General features: G+C 40.7%; 1 long non-coding RNA gene across 1 annotated transcript in view; it reads left to right on the top strand.

Moving 5' to 3' along the window:
* The window catches only part of LOC125456564 (uncharacterized), a 79,426-nt gene that overhangs the window by 33,246 nt on the left and 31,834 nt on the right, over positions 1 to 14,346 (top strand). The window contains exons 2-3 of the long non-coding RNA XR_007248469.1: positions 9,264 to 9,416; positions 9,844 to 9,979. This is a non-coding gene — a long non-coding RNA (uncharacterized LOC125456564). The remainder of the gene's footprint in view (positions 1 to 9,263; positions 9,417 to 9,843; positions 9,980 to 14,346) is intronic.

The raw sequence follows: 14,346 nt of genomic DNA, 5'->3' as shown, positions 1-14,346 counted from the left end.
GTTGAAATGCCCATTAGCCATGATTAAATGGCAGAGTGGATCGAAGGGCTGAAAGGCCTTACTTCCACTCCTATGTCTTATGGCCTTGTGGTCTTATGGCCAAAATATTGAATGTTCTCAAGGAGGATTTAGATATAGTTCTTAGGGCCAAAGTGATCAAAGGGTATGGAGAGAAAGTGATCGCAGGGTACTGAGTTGGATGATCAGCCACGATAATATTGACTGGCAGAGCTGACTATGGGACTGAATAGCTTACTCCTGCTCCTACTTTCTATGTTATCAATCACTGTGGATTCAATGCTCAGACATGACCCCTTGCTGAAATCATCGTAGTTAAATGGATTTAAGTTGTTGATGGTAATGCATTCTATCACCTGGTGGAATTCAGGGTGGAATGTTTGGAAAATTTTTGATTTTCATTTACCTTATCCCCTGCACAGACTTGTTTCCATTCTCAATACTAAGCTTGATCTTTTTAAAATCATAATTGGTGCTTTTAAAGTGCTAGGAAACAGATTACACATTACCAAAATACCCTTATCCCTGGTTGGATCTAAAATGTATTGTTCTTAGAAACTATCTTGAATACTCCTTTTGAAGTTTTTTCCTCATGGCTCCCTCTGCCAATTTGATTTTCCCAGTCTGAATGAAGATTAAAGACACCCATGATTAATATACTGGCTTTTTCATACGTCCTCATTATCTCCTGATTTCTTCTCTCTCCTATTGTTTAGATCCTGGTAGAAGGCCAATAAATTATTCAAACAACTGTCTTCTTCCCTTTGTATCAGAGATAATTGGAAGTGCAGATGCAGGAGAATCTGAGATAACAAGGTGTGATAGCAACTCTGATGAAGGGTCTAGGCCTGAAATGTCAGCTTTCCTGCTCCTCTGACGCTGCTTGGCCTGCTGTGTTCATCCAGCTCCACACCTTGCTATCTCTGTCTTCTTCCCTTTGTTATGTATAACCTCACTCATATGGATTCTACATCTTCCAATCCAAAATCATTCGTGACATTCAAGACTATGGGCCTAGAACAGGAAAGTGGAACTAGTGGGTAATGTCTTTTTAGCGATACAGTCTCAATGGGGCTAAAGGACCTCTTCTGTACTGTATGATTTTATAATTCTGTGATTTCTTGCTGTCATATTTATTCCATTCCTTCCTAACCTCATTGCCCTTTCCTTCTTTCCTGTCTTTTTGAAAACTCATAAACTCTTGAATATTTGGTATCCAGCTTCTAACCATGACACTGTAATGAGCCTTTATTTGTGGTATTAATTTGTTAGTTTGGTTCCAAATACAACATGCATTTAAGTAAACTTAAGTAAACATGCATTAACTTCACCTCTTTACCATTTTTTCCAATTTAACCCTCTTTGCTGCAGCTTGTTTTGGGTTTGTACATGCTTGCCCATTTTGTCCCACTCTGTGTATCATTACCTAAGTAACAGACCTGCAGTACATCTTTTTGCTTTTTAAATTTATGGATCCTCTCTCCAGACAAACCCACTCCCCAAACTAGACCAAAGCCTCTTCTACAGCATTAGCCTTTAGATTAATCTGGACACTAGAGCTAACATACCTCAAGTGAAGTCGGTCCCACCAGAACGGCTCCCTTCTATCCTTGGAACTTGTGCTCACAGCTGCAGAGAACAGTGTCAATCCCTATAAATATGCTGTCCCCTGCCACTACTAACTTATTTCCTCTCCCTATTTCAATTGCTTATCATACCATGGTGCAGTGGTCTTTTTCTTCTCTGCAGTTTCTGGAACATAGAGTCAGAGGGTAATACATCATGGAAACAGGCCCATTGGCCCAAACTGATCTGTGCTGACTATGGTGCCCTCTCAGGTAGGTCCAATTGCTCACATTTGGTCCATATCCCCCTAAACACTTCCCATCCATGTACCAATCCAAATGTTTTTTAGCTGTTGTTATTTGTACTTGCCTCAACCACTTTCTTTGGCAGGCCGTTCCATATATGCAGCACTTGCTGAGTGAAGAAGTGGCCCCTTAGGTCTTTTGTAAATCTTTCCCCCTCACCTTAAATCAATGCTGTCCAGTTTTCAGTTCCCCATCCCTGGGAAAAAGACTATATGCATTCATCCTATCTATGTCCCTCATGATTTTATACACCTCAGTAAGGTCATCCATCATTCTCCTATGTTTCAAGGAATAAAGTCCTATCCTGGCCAACATCTCTGTATAACTCAGCCCTACTAGTCCTGGCAACATCCTTGTAAATCTTCTTTGCACACTTTCCAGTTTAACTATGTTTTTCCTGTTACAGGGTAACCAAAACTGTACACAATACTCCAAGTGCAGCCTCACCAATCATTTATGCAACTGTAACATAACGTCCTAACTCCTATACTGACATTTCTTCTCTGATGCTAGGCCCTTCCACCATCATCTTTGTTGGGAGCACGTAATCCCTTGACTCACCCTGTGAGATCTTCCATAATCCATACCTGAAGCTGCCACTGACCATGTCAACCTTTAATCCTGCACATTCTTCAGGACAGACCATTTCCCTGAACCTGCCTCTTCTACCACTGCAGAGGACAAAGATTATGGACCTTTGTTGTACTGGGATCCTTTCTTTGAAGACGTCTGGTCCATATGAATAGGTGTCTTTACTCAATACCTGATCTGCTTTCCCCCACCGCACCCAATCAGGCTACTAATCTCCTGGTCCCTCTGTTACAGATTTCCACAAAAACACCACCTACCTCAGATTACACTTAACAGAGTATGCCATCTTTAAACTGAGTTTAAATGCCATGTGTTTCCTCTACACCACTGGTTTAATAAAATTATCAAATGATAAATAATCACAGAGGGAAATGTATGAAAATTGGAATACGCCACTGAATGGCATGTGGCTGGATCGGTTGGTACAATATTGCTGACTAAACCTAATGTGTGTACAACCTCAATTTCAGCATCCACTTTGTTAAAGCCCTCATCTGCCACATTACTTTATCTCATAGACCCCGTTAAATATTGCCCTCTTGCCTTCCTTGACCTCAATTTTGATCATTATTTTACTGCAGACTTTCTAAGGCTAAGAGGTATAATTAATCCCAATTTATTTGCACTTTGTTCCAAAGTCAGTCCCAAGCGAGGTCAGAGGACAGAAAGCTTTTCCCTCATTTCCTCCTGTAGGAAAGAGCGTGGTACATTCCAAAATTGGGAACGCCATGGTGAACTGCTAGTGTGAAATTTCACCTCCCCGCTGCCTCCTCTCCACACACTCTCCATACTGAAATATACATCCTTTTCCTGATGTTAAATGTCTTTTTTTCTTACTTTTCAATCTCCTTCTGCACTATTTTACAATTCAGACAGTGGGCCAGAAGCCTGCAGCCAGGAAGTGATCATTTCAACCGTCCCTGTAGAAAATTGATGCTTCTTTTTCACCAGTGACAACGATATCCAGCTGGTAAATATATTAGGAGTGTTATGGCTGTCTAATCTGCTCTCCATTAGATGAGGCCTTGATAGAGTATGTGAGCTAGTTCATGGTCAGTTTACATGGGAGACGGCTCAATATTTCACTTTGTCAACATTTTGCAATGTGGGAGGACACAGGCTTTCTCTGAATCCATTTCTATAAAATAGTGGTCTCAACTTGCCAATTTGTACAGAATTATTAGAGGACACAGGAATATTTATTGAGATTGTGGATGATCTGCTTCTTTCTGATGAAAGCCAACGGAAATTTAAACTATTTGTACAGCAAGAAGGCATTTAAAAGTCTTCTTTAGGATCTGAACATTCCAAATAATAAAAACAAATTCAGCCTGATTAATGTGAGGAGTTACGGGTCAAGCTCAGGAAAACAAATCGACTGATTTAGATTTTAGTCATTTAGATTTAGCTAATTTGTACATGGTATGGTGAATTACAAACTAAGTAGAAAATTGTAGAAGCGGATGGTACTAGTGTGCTAATGTTTAATTGACAAGGGACTTGAGGGTTCTGGAGATCAGACAAGAATGTGAAGTGGAGACGAGAACTAGATCAAGAATAATCATATTGAATGGTGGAAAAGGCTTTAAAAAGCCCCGTTTATAAAATGGTTACAGCTGCTTCTAATTCAAAAGGAAACAGGATATATTATATATATTATATATACTCATATACAAGTCTATCTCTTGTAAAGGTCAGTTCCATGATTTTTGATATAAAGTATACAGTTTTTCAGGCACTGAATGTAAAAGTCGACCACATTTTTTCAGAGGTCAAATAGCAAAAATTTCAGAATAAAATGTCTTCTTGGAGATGTTAATGATTCAAGTGTATTGTAAGTGTACAAATATTAATGAAACTTCATATTGATAAATCAATTGTTATGAAGCCATGTTTTATATCAGATGACTTCATGTTTCAACTGGCTGAAAATCACTGAGATAAAAGTCAGAGACAGCATTCCAGTGACATGAAACAGAATGACTGTTCCTCACACATTCCAAAGCTTGTCAACCAGAGTTAGCCCGTCTATAAATCTATATCAAAACAAGAAAATGAAGGTGTGTAACCAGACCATTTCCGAACCAATTCACAAAGCTTTCAGGCAATCATCTGGCTACTAATCAGCATGGGGACCAATAATTAGACATGACCACCTCAGACAATGAATCTGGCTGAGAAAGGAGTTCAATCAATCATAATCTAATGATGTAAACCATGAACCTCACATCCGCTAGCTAAGACCATGTTTGGAAAACTGGTCATTTGGAGAGATTTAACCATGTCACGAGCCATCTAACCCTCTTTTGTCTTTAAGAAACAGCTTTTAACCAGGCAATGTGTTTATCTGTGTCTTTCACTCAGTCACTGCATGTGGATGGTTAAATACTTACTGAGTTGGTAATGTGACCTGTATAAAAGACAATCCCATGACTTTGGCCTAAAACATTGAGTTTGACTTTAACATGGGTAGAAATGGGATGTGTAATATGGTAAGAGAGCTAGGGATATAAGAGTTGGTGCAAAGTATTTTTTAAAGTATGGGACTGGCCAACTGAATGATCAACTTAAGTGCTGTAGTTCCTATAATGTCTATGTATTGGCTCTTTGAAAACCAGGGAGAAAAAGCACTAACTGACAATCAGGTGCTTCTGTGCAGATAAGAATGAGAGGGCAAAGAAAAGTCTTGCTAAGTTTGTACAGCTGAAAGCAACAGGCTTAGTAATGACATTAACCTAAAACTTGGCACTTAAACCTGAATAAAACTGACTCAACTAAACTTGCTATGGCTGTTTGGAAATCCGAAGAGAAAAAGAAGAAAATCATCTTATTCATTTTTTTAGACTAATATCGGAAACATTAAATGTTGTGCTTGAATGCCACCAACTGGTTACAAAATGTATTTCAATCGTATTTCAGAGGAAAAGGTTTCTCTCTAGCCAAACATAAGGGAAGTCTGGGATTTGTGAAATAGTGACACAAATGGAAGTATCTTTTTTTAAAAAAATCAGTAACTCAACTAACTATGTTTAACATTTCAGCTCTAGGGCTGAAGAATTCTTAAAAATTTACCCATGGGATAAGGGGTCACTGGCTGGGCGAGCATTTATTGCTGTCCCTAGTTGTCCTTGTGAAGGTGGTGATGAGCTGCCTCCTTGAACTGCTGCAGTCCACATGCTGTAGGTAGATTCATAATGCCCTTAGGAAGGGAATTCCAGGGTTTTGATACAGCAACAGTGAAGTAACGGTGATATATTTCAAGTCAGGATGTTGAAGTCTTGGCGGGAAACTTGGAGGTGGCGGTGTTTTCAGGTATCTGCGTCCTTGTCTTTGTCTTTCTAGGTGGAAATGATCATTGGTTTGGAAGGTGCTGTCTAAGGATCCTTGGTGAATTTCTGCAATGCACCTTGGAGTCAGTACACACTGCTGGTACTGAGCATCTTGACACAATTACAATATTGGTTCAATGATTGCACTGAATTGCTGTAAAGAAAGAGCTTATATTTAGTGAGCATGATTCAACACATAAACATACCACAAGACACTTCAATTACATACTTCTAAGTGTAGTTACTGTTTTGATGTAGGGAACATGACAGCCAATTTGTGCACAGCATGGTCCGTTCTGAATACTGGGATAATGATAAGTTGATGTGTTAACGATGGTGATCAAGGGATAAATGTTAGCCAGGGCATCAGGAGGATTCCCATGCACTTTGTCGAAATATTGCCAAAGGGATCTTTTACATCCATGAGTTAGATGGACAGTTAATTATCAGTAGTTAAAGGATAAAGGAATACTTGCATTGGGTAAATGAGTTGCCCAGTGCAGAGCTGAGCATTATTAATTAAACAAGTCCAAGTTGTGGATTTATGTTAATATTTATACTCAGCTCATTATTTACTACTACTATTTATGACTGGCCTCACCCCTGCGAATATGGGTGTAAAATCAATTAGGGGCTCTATTTCCTGATCATAGTCTGCTGGTTGGTGTATTTATACAGTCGTCAATTGGAGAGAATCCAGAATTAGTGTATTTTGGCCTCCAAGACTGGAATAGCTTGCTGGATGTTGGAAGTAGTGAAAAATGTATTTCTTTGGAGAAATGCATTTGGACAATGCATACTCTGATTGACACAGTTAAGTGACCTCTGATGCAACTTCTTTCACTTTAAGCAGTAGCCATTAAATTAACTACATGAAACATGATTTCAGAATTGTGCAGGTGAAATTACCCGTGAACTTTCAGAGCTGTATGAGAGCCAGCTCCCCTTAAACATTAAATAAGAATTAGAACAATAGACTGCAACTTTGAATTACTGAGTGAGCAGAAATGGTTTTGAATGTTCCAGTCCCTGCTGTTCTGAAAGTGGATTGCACCATAAGACAGAATTAGAAATTTTCAAGTCTGTGACAAAATTATGAAGTAAAAACTCAGCACAAATAAAAGCAGCAATCCTGTTATCAATGCTGGAAAAATAATGTTACAAATTGTGTTTTGCTCCAGGACCCCACTGAAGACCATAATAAAAACCAAACTGGAGAAATGTTGAAGGCCTTAAATATACATTTTATAAAACCAATAAACATAGCATACACGTAGGCAACTTGCCTGTTCTGCCATTCAATGTGATCATGGCTGAACTGACACTCTTCAACTCCATTATCCTACCATTTCCCCATAACCCTTGATTATCATAATCTATTACAATGCAAATTTGCGTCTATGTTCTGCTTTTATTGAAGTGAAATATTTTAAGACCCCTCGTAGGAGTGTAGTTAGACAAAATTTGACACCATTTCAAAGAGGGAGCCAATAGGACAGGTAACCAAATCTTTTATTAGAGAGATAGTAGGAACTGCAGATGCTGGAGAATCTGACATAACAAGGTATAGAGCTGGATGAGCACAGCAGGCCAAGCAGCATCAGAGAAGCAGGAAAGCTGACGTTTCGGTCCTAGACCCTATGATGTGTTCATCCAGCTCTACACCTCGTTATCTCTTTTATTAGAGAGGTCAGCTTTAAATTGTGTCTGTCATGCCAAGTACAGGCATGAAGGAATTACAAATTTGGAAACTTTATTTTAGAAAGTAAATACAGAACCTGTTACAGCATTGTTCCATGTGATATTTGAAATGTACATATATGAACTGTAGATGTTGAATCTGTGGACAATACCTGATTAAGTATGCACCAGAGAGAAGGAATCTCTCAATCACTTGTGAAATTCCAACATCTGGAGTGTATGAAGATAAATTTATTCATTTGTGGGATGTGCAATGTGGGCATTGCTGGCTGAGCCGGCATTTATTGGTTGTCCCTAGTACCCCTTGAGAAGATGGTGGTGAACTGCCTTCTTGAACTACTGCAGACCATGCGCTGTAGGATGACTCTCAATGCACTTAGCGAGGGACTTCCAGGATTTTGACCCAGCAACAGTGAAGAATGGCAGAATATTTCCAAATCAGGATGGCGAATGCCTTGGAGGGGAACTTGCAGATGATGTTTTCATGCATCTGCTGCCCTTTTCCTTCTGCTTTGTCCTGGATATTGTCCAGCTTCTTGAGTGTCATTGGAGCTGCACTCATTGAGGCAAGTGGGGACTATGCCATCACATTCCTGATGTTTGTCTTGTAGATCTTAGCTAGGCTTTGGGGAGTCAGGAGGTGAGTTGCCCGCCACGGTATTTCTAGCCTCTGACCTGCAGTTATAGCCACCACGTTTATGTGGTGAGCCCAGTCGAATTTCTGGTCAATGGTAGACTCAACGATATTGATAGTGAACGATTCAGTGATGGAGCAACATTGAATGTCAAGGAATAGTAGTCAGATTGTCACTTATTGGTGATGGTCATTGCCTGGCATTTGTGTGACATGAATGTTACTTGCCACAAGCCTGGATGTTACACAGATTCTGTTGCATTTGAACATGGACTGCTTCAGCGTCTGAGGAGTTCCAAATAGTGTTGAACATTGTGCAATCATCAGCAAATATCCCCACTTCTGTCCTTATGATGGAGGGAAGTTCCTTTGAAGCAGCTGAAAATGGCTTTCTGATCTGAAGTGACTAATTCAACTCAAGTGCAATTGTTAGCTCATTTATGGGACTATTTAACACCATGTGCACCTGGATAATAGGCAGCAGCAGACTATTAGAGGAGAAATTATGGTACAACCTTTATTCTTGTTCACGAGCTTGCATTGAGGTTTGTTGGCTCACCAAGCTGATTTGTTGTTCCACAGATGTTTCGTTACCGTGCTTGGTAACATCCTCAATGCAGCCTCTGATGAAGCACGAGAATTCCTGGAAGAATGGCACTCCACGAAGCAGGCTATTAATAAACACATTGAACTTGATCCCATATACATTCCACCATGGAGGAAACCCGGAAGTGAGGCAATCCATGGCAATGGACCCCAGAGTTTAAAAGCCAGGCGGGAAAACACACTGACGCTCCATCAGATGCTGCACTGAGGATGTTACCAAGCACGGTAATGAAATGTCTGCGGAACAACAAACCGGCTTGTCGAGCTAACCAACCACAACACCAACAACCCAAGCTACAGATCTACTCCAAAACCTTAGAGCATGCATTTGTATTTGTCTCACTGAATCACAAACCCAGTACTTTGTTCTTGGTTTATTTTCTCTTAGGTTAACCTAGAATCTTGTTATTTTAAATTATCTACCAGCTTAATTTTGAAATTTGCAATAATGATTGTGATTGAATGTCATCATCTAATTCTATGTTCTTTGTTATCTTTACACTATCTGTCTAGGAGTAGCTAAAATCAGTGGTGTCTGGTGTGTATTCATTGCTAATGATGCAACAGTCAAAGGAGGGACAGCCTACCCAATCACCGTGAAGAAGCAGCTGAGAGCCCAGGACATTGCAATTCAAAATGGGCTGCCTTGCATTTACTTGCTGGATGGTAGGGGAGTGTTATTTTCAACCACTTCAGGATGTTTATTAGCCTGTGAAGCTGTGATTATTTTTTTCCCCCTGAGGTTATAATGGCTATGTAATGCTTTGCAAATGCTATTTGTTTTCCAGAGCCCTTTCATGAAGTTATCTTTTTACACCCTTTGTTGCGTGTTATTCGGTCCCTGGTGTTTCTATTATTTGTCCTCAATTCCCCTGCTGAAGGGATGGGGTCTTCTCTCTACTATCCACAACCATTTGTCTAAAAGCATTCAGCTAAATTCTTGAACATTACTTTTTTAGTGCATTTATAATTTCAGTATACCCAAATGCATAATATGTAATGGCAATTACTTAAAAAAAATCTTTGATTATGATAGGATCTGACCTTCTCTTCTATACTTTGCTAAATAATAAATTTTCTCTTTCCCACTAAGCTTTCTATGAGGCACTTTTATCTTATTTGGTTACCATGAACATGAAGGCTATGATTCTGGCTATGGAAACTGCAGCCTCAACTAATAATTCTCTTCTTCAATGGACAACTCCAACAATGCCGATGTTAGTAAAACGGTGAGTGTGTTGTATAGTGGAAAAATGTTCTCATAGAACTGATTGATTGATTGAAACAGCAAAATATGAAGTATAAGTAAAGTACTTTCCCCCTTCTTGCGGAAGTGGCTCTATTCCTAGTAATAATGTTTTCTTTTCCTTAATGACAGCATAAGAACAGGGACCAGTGCTGAATTCTCATGATGTTGTTTGACCTTTGAAATGAAAACGACCATGTTCAACATCGAACATTCAGTAACACTCCAATGGGAGCATGAATGATTGCTTAGGCTGAATTGCATCCTTAAGGCTTGCAAATAGGAGAGGATACTGCAGACAATTAAGATTTAGACCAGCTACTGGCTTTCTCCTTGTCAACAGAACGTGAGGCTGGATGAACACAGCAGGCCAAGCAGCATCCCAGGAGCACAAAAGCTGATGTTTCGGGCCTAGACCCAGAGTCTAGGCCCGAAACGTCAACTTTTGTGCTCCTGGGATGCTGCTTGGCCTGCTGTGTTCATCCAGCCTCACATTTTGTTGTCTTGGATTCTCCAGCATCTGCAGTTCCCATTATCTCTGGCTTTCTCCTTGTGTTTTCTCTCTGCCACTTAATGTGTTTATTTTTCAAGGAGGCCACACCCTTTATTTTCTTACAGCAAATGCTGTGATCCCAGGTGAGCTCCTCCCATAACTTGGGCTCAATATCTTGCCTCTTAAGAAAAGCCTTCAGAGTATGCTTACAGAGCTTCCTTTGACCACCATGAGAGGGCACCCCAGATTCAACCTTCCCCATAGAAAGTAATTGCTTTGATAAGTGTGTCCAGCTTTCTGGCTATATAACCAGCTAGTTCAATTGTGACTGTCTCAATATGCTATCATGCTTGGCATGCCAACTCAAGTGAGCACGCCAATGTCTGGTATTTTGTCCTGCCATTCGATATTTTGAAAGATAGTTGAAGTGAAAATCATTGAGGTTTTTGGCATGATGCTGGTACACATTCCACAGTCTGTGCTGCATCTATACAGCAGAGTGGGCAAGACCTCTTAGTCTATGGAATTTCAATTTAGTTGACAGACCTGCTCTTCTTTGCTTGTAGATTGATGTTCAAATTATGTTAAAGGCTACTCTTGGCAATTCTTGCATCTTGGCATCTACGTTCAGAGCAGTTCTGAAGAAGGGTATCCGGACTCGGAACATTAACTCTGATTCCTCTCTACAGACGCTGCCAGATCTGCTGAGCCCTTCCAGCAATTTCTATTTTTGTTTTTGTGGTGCATTCTTGTTCCCTGTGCACGAATAATCAACTATTCCTTCATCTTTTGAATTGAATGATCTCCCTTTTAATGCAGTGCTGCATGAACTCATTCATGATTTGTCCTTTAGCTGTGAATAACTGTAATGGAATGAATGCTCTGGATTTTTTCTCTTTTCCTGAACATTACCAAATACAATAAACTGGACTTTTCCCTTGAAACTCTTGGACAAAAGATCTGTGTTCAAGTTTCACCTACCACAGAGGCATGTCAGAACATGAACAGATGGATTAAATATAATGTAAGGAAAATTTCAGACACCCAGTGAGGCTGCTGGCTGACATGAGTAATAGGGTTTGTGTCACTATGGCACAGAGGAACCAAAGCATGGCATCAATGAAGAGGAGCACTTCCTGGAAGGTGGTGGGAAGAGGCCACCTCGTCTTGCAGTGGGACACCTCTGTGACCAATGCTATCCCATTCTGTCTTCAATTTCTCCTCCTCGCTTACCTGCTGCTCCTCCTCTGAGCTGACCCCTTCAGTGAGGGAATCTGAAGGCCCACACAATTCTCAGGGGGAACAAGTCGTGAAGAGTGCTAGCAGCTGACCGCCCCAATGAACATGACACTTGTAAAGTATTGCATGGCATCATCGGATCACAATAGGTTCCAGATCCACTATTTTCTGACCCTGTGATGCCCCATCAGTTGTGAGTTTGTGATGTCTGGCCTTGGTGAATGGTTGCCTGCCACCTGTGTGTAACCCCCATGAGATGCCATCGAGATGCACATTATTAACCAGAGGGAAAAAACAGTGTTTTAAAAAAAAGTACCAGACAGGCGCAGCCTCCCATGGCACTGGTTGTACTTCCTGGCTTTTCTGCCATTTAGGTCTTATAGTCTGCAGTATCTGTTTCTATTCCATGCCCTTGTCCCTCTCCTCTAGCCTCTGATGCTCATTGTTCTGCCAACCTGTACCAATTTCTGCTTCTCATCTCCTATAGCTTTCATTTCTGAGGGTGCAATGCTTATTTCCAGCTGCTGCCTTCCTGTTGCTTAGGTGGATTTGAAACTGCCTTGCCTTCTGCTCCAATGCTTATTCAATAACAAGAGGTTTATGTCTATCTGAACTGATCGAATTGTGAGAATTGACTTCCTTGATCTGCGATGTGGCTGCTGCAAGTTTAACTTTGTAAGCAGTAAACCCTTCAAATTCTGAAAAACATTTTACTCAGCATGGTTCTCATTGCCATGTAGCTGGTTTGGCAAACAGCTGTTAAGTGTTTAACCACTCCAAAATAAGTTTAACTGGCCTCATAATTGCTGCAGCCCAGTTCCCAGACTGGGAAATGCTAGGGAAAGTAGGAAAGGAGGTGAGAGCTAAAAAAAAACCCTGCAGATTTTGGATTCCACGATGGACAAACAGGAGGCTGGAAGAATACAGCAAGCCAGGCAGCATCCAGAAGAAAGGAGAAGTCAACTTTTCTTCCAAAAAGGAGGTGAGGCCTCCTGCTGTGCAATAGCATGGCCACTTCTTTTACTGGCTCAGCTCTGTTGTGGGCTGATCAGAACCGCAAAAATCTGACTCTTTACCAGGGATTCTATCAAGCCTATAAGGGAAAGAAACAGTGTGTGCAATGAATGAATTCGGCAGGATGTGAAGCTTCCATTTCTCAATCATCAGCTAAGATGCAGTGACACTGTTTCTATTTCCCAACAATGAAATATGGATGGAACAATAAAGTCAGCAGCATGTTGGTGATATGTCAAATATCATATTAGTTGTGGCAAGTTCATACTGATTACACACTTGGGTGGCCTACATACTCAATGTTAAACAGATTTCAATGAAAGCCTACCTTCAAGATAAAGTTGGATGCATTCAAGAGACTCATGGCACTCAGTTCTTGACTGTATATACAACAACTGGCTTTGTGCAGTAGTCTGTAAGATAAGCAATTTTCCTCGTAAACTCAACATCACAAGGGAGGGGAGGAGGAGGACAGACTGTTACATGGAACAATGGGACTGGAAAGAGTGAGACAGCACTGAGGAAGTTGTTGAGGGGTTCGGAGCATAGGGTTTTGGAAGACGAATCCGTGGCATGACAGAGGATAAGGTCAGAACCATGGACTGGTGAAGTGGGAAAGGTCTGGCATCCTGGGTTTATTGAGATGGATGGTGGGATCAGTCAAAGTGAAAAGGAATTACAGGCTTAAAATTCTATGTCCTATTGTCTAAATGTGGGACCATTTCAGGGCTTTGGTTTGAGTTCACTTACAACATTTCTGTTATCTCACTAAAAGTGATTGCAGATGTTGTCCACAATGCAGAAAATGGACAGCCAGGGGAACCTGTAGGTTCTGCCACATCCCACAGGGTGGCAACTGTAGCACCGGACACCAACATGCTCATTCAGTGAAGAGTAAACATGAAACAATCATTTCTTCCGCAATAGAAGAAATGTCCCGAGCTCCCCCATAAATATCAATGTATTACCAGTTATGAGGCAAACCAGAACATTTAGCTGTTGACTAAACAAGTCTCAGTAAACAATGAAGATGCACGTGAATAAAATAAAACCAATATGATGGCATTTAATTTTGAAAAAAAAAATACCTATGGCCCATTTGTGTACTGTAGCCTTTTGGTAATGGAGATGCACAGGAAAGTTATAGCAAGATGCAGAGCCACCCTTTTGGACCAGGAAACTCTAATAGACCACCTGTGGATGCAGCATTTTCAGAGATGGCAGTTTTCACCAAATAAAAGCACCCACAGGTATGAAATTAAATGTGTTGCTCAGTGTTATTCTGAAGGCGCAATGCTCTTCAGCTGCTTCATCAATGACATTGCCTGCATCATAAATACAGATGGAGCGTGAGAAGGTTAAATCCAGTACCTATGTCCTGTGCTTAAACAAAAGAGGCTATGAAGGAATGAGGAAGGAGTTAGCTAAGGCAGAATGGGAGCAAAAACTTTATGGTGGGCCAATTGAGGAACAGTGGCGGACTTTCAAAACAATATTTCACAGTGCTCAGCAGAAGTATATTCCAGTGATAAGGAAGAACTGTAGGAAAAGAGAGGCCCAGCCATGGCTGTCTAAGGAAATAAAGGAAAGTACCAGATTGGAGG

This window comes from Stegostoma tigrinum, chromosome 8 (assembly GCF_030684315.1).
Source record: "Stegostoma tigrinum isolate sSteTig4 chromosome 8, sSteTig4.hap1, whole genome shotgun sequence".
NCBI classification, from domain to species: domain Eukaryota; kingdom Metazoa; phylum Chordata; class Chondrichthyes; order Orectolobiformes; family Stegostomatidae; genus Stegostoma; species Stegostoma tigrinum.
The sequence above is the reverse complement of the archived record's forward strand: the minus strand, read 5'-3'. Positions and strand labels throughout refer to the sequence as shown.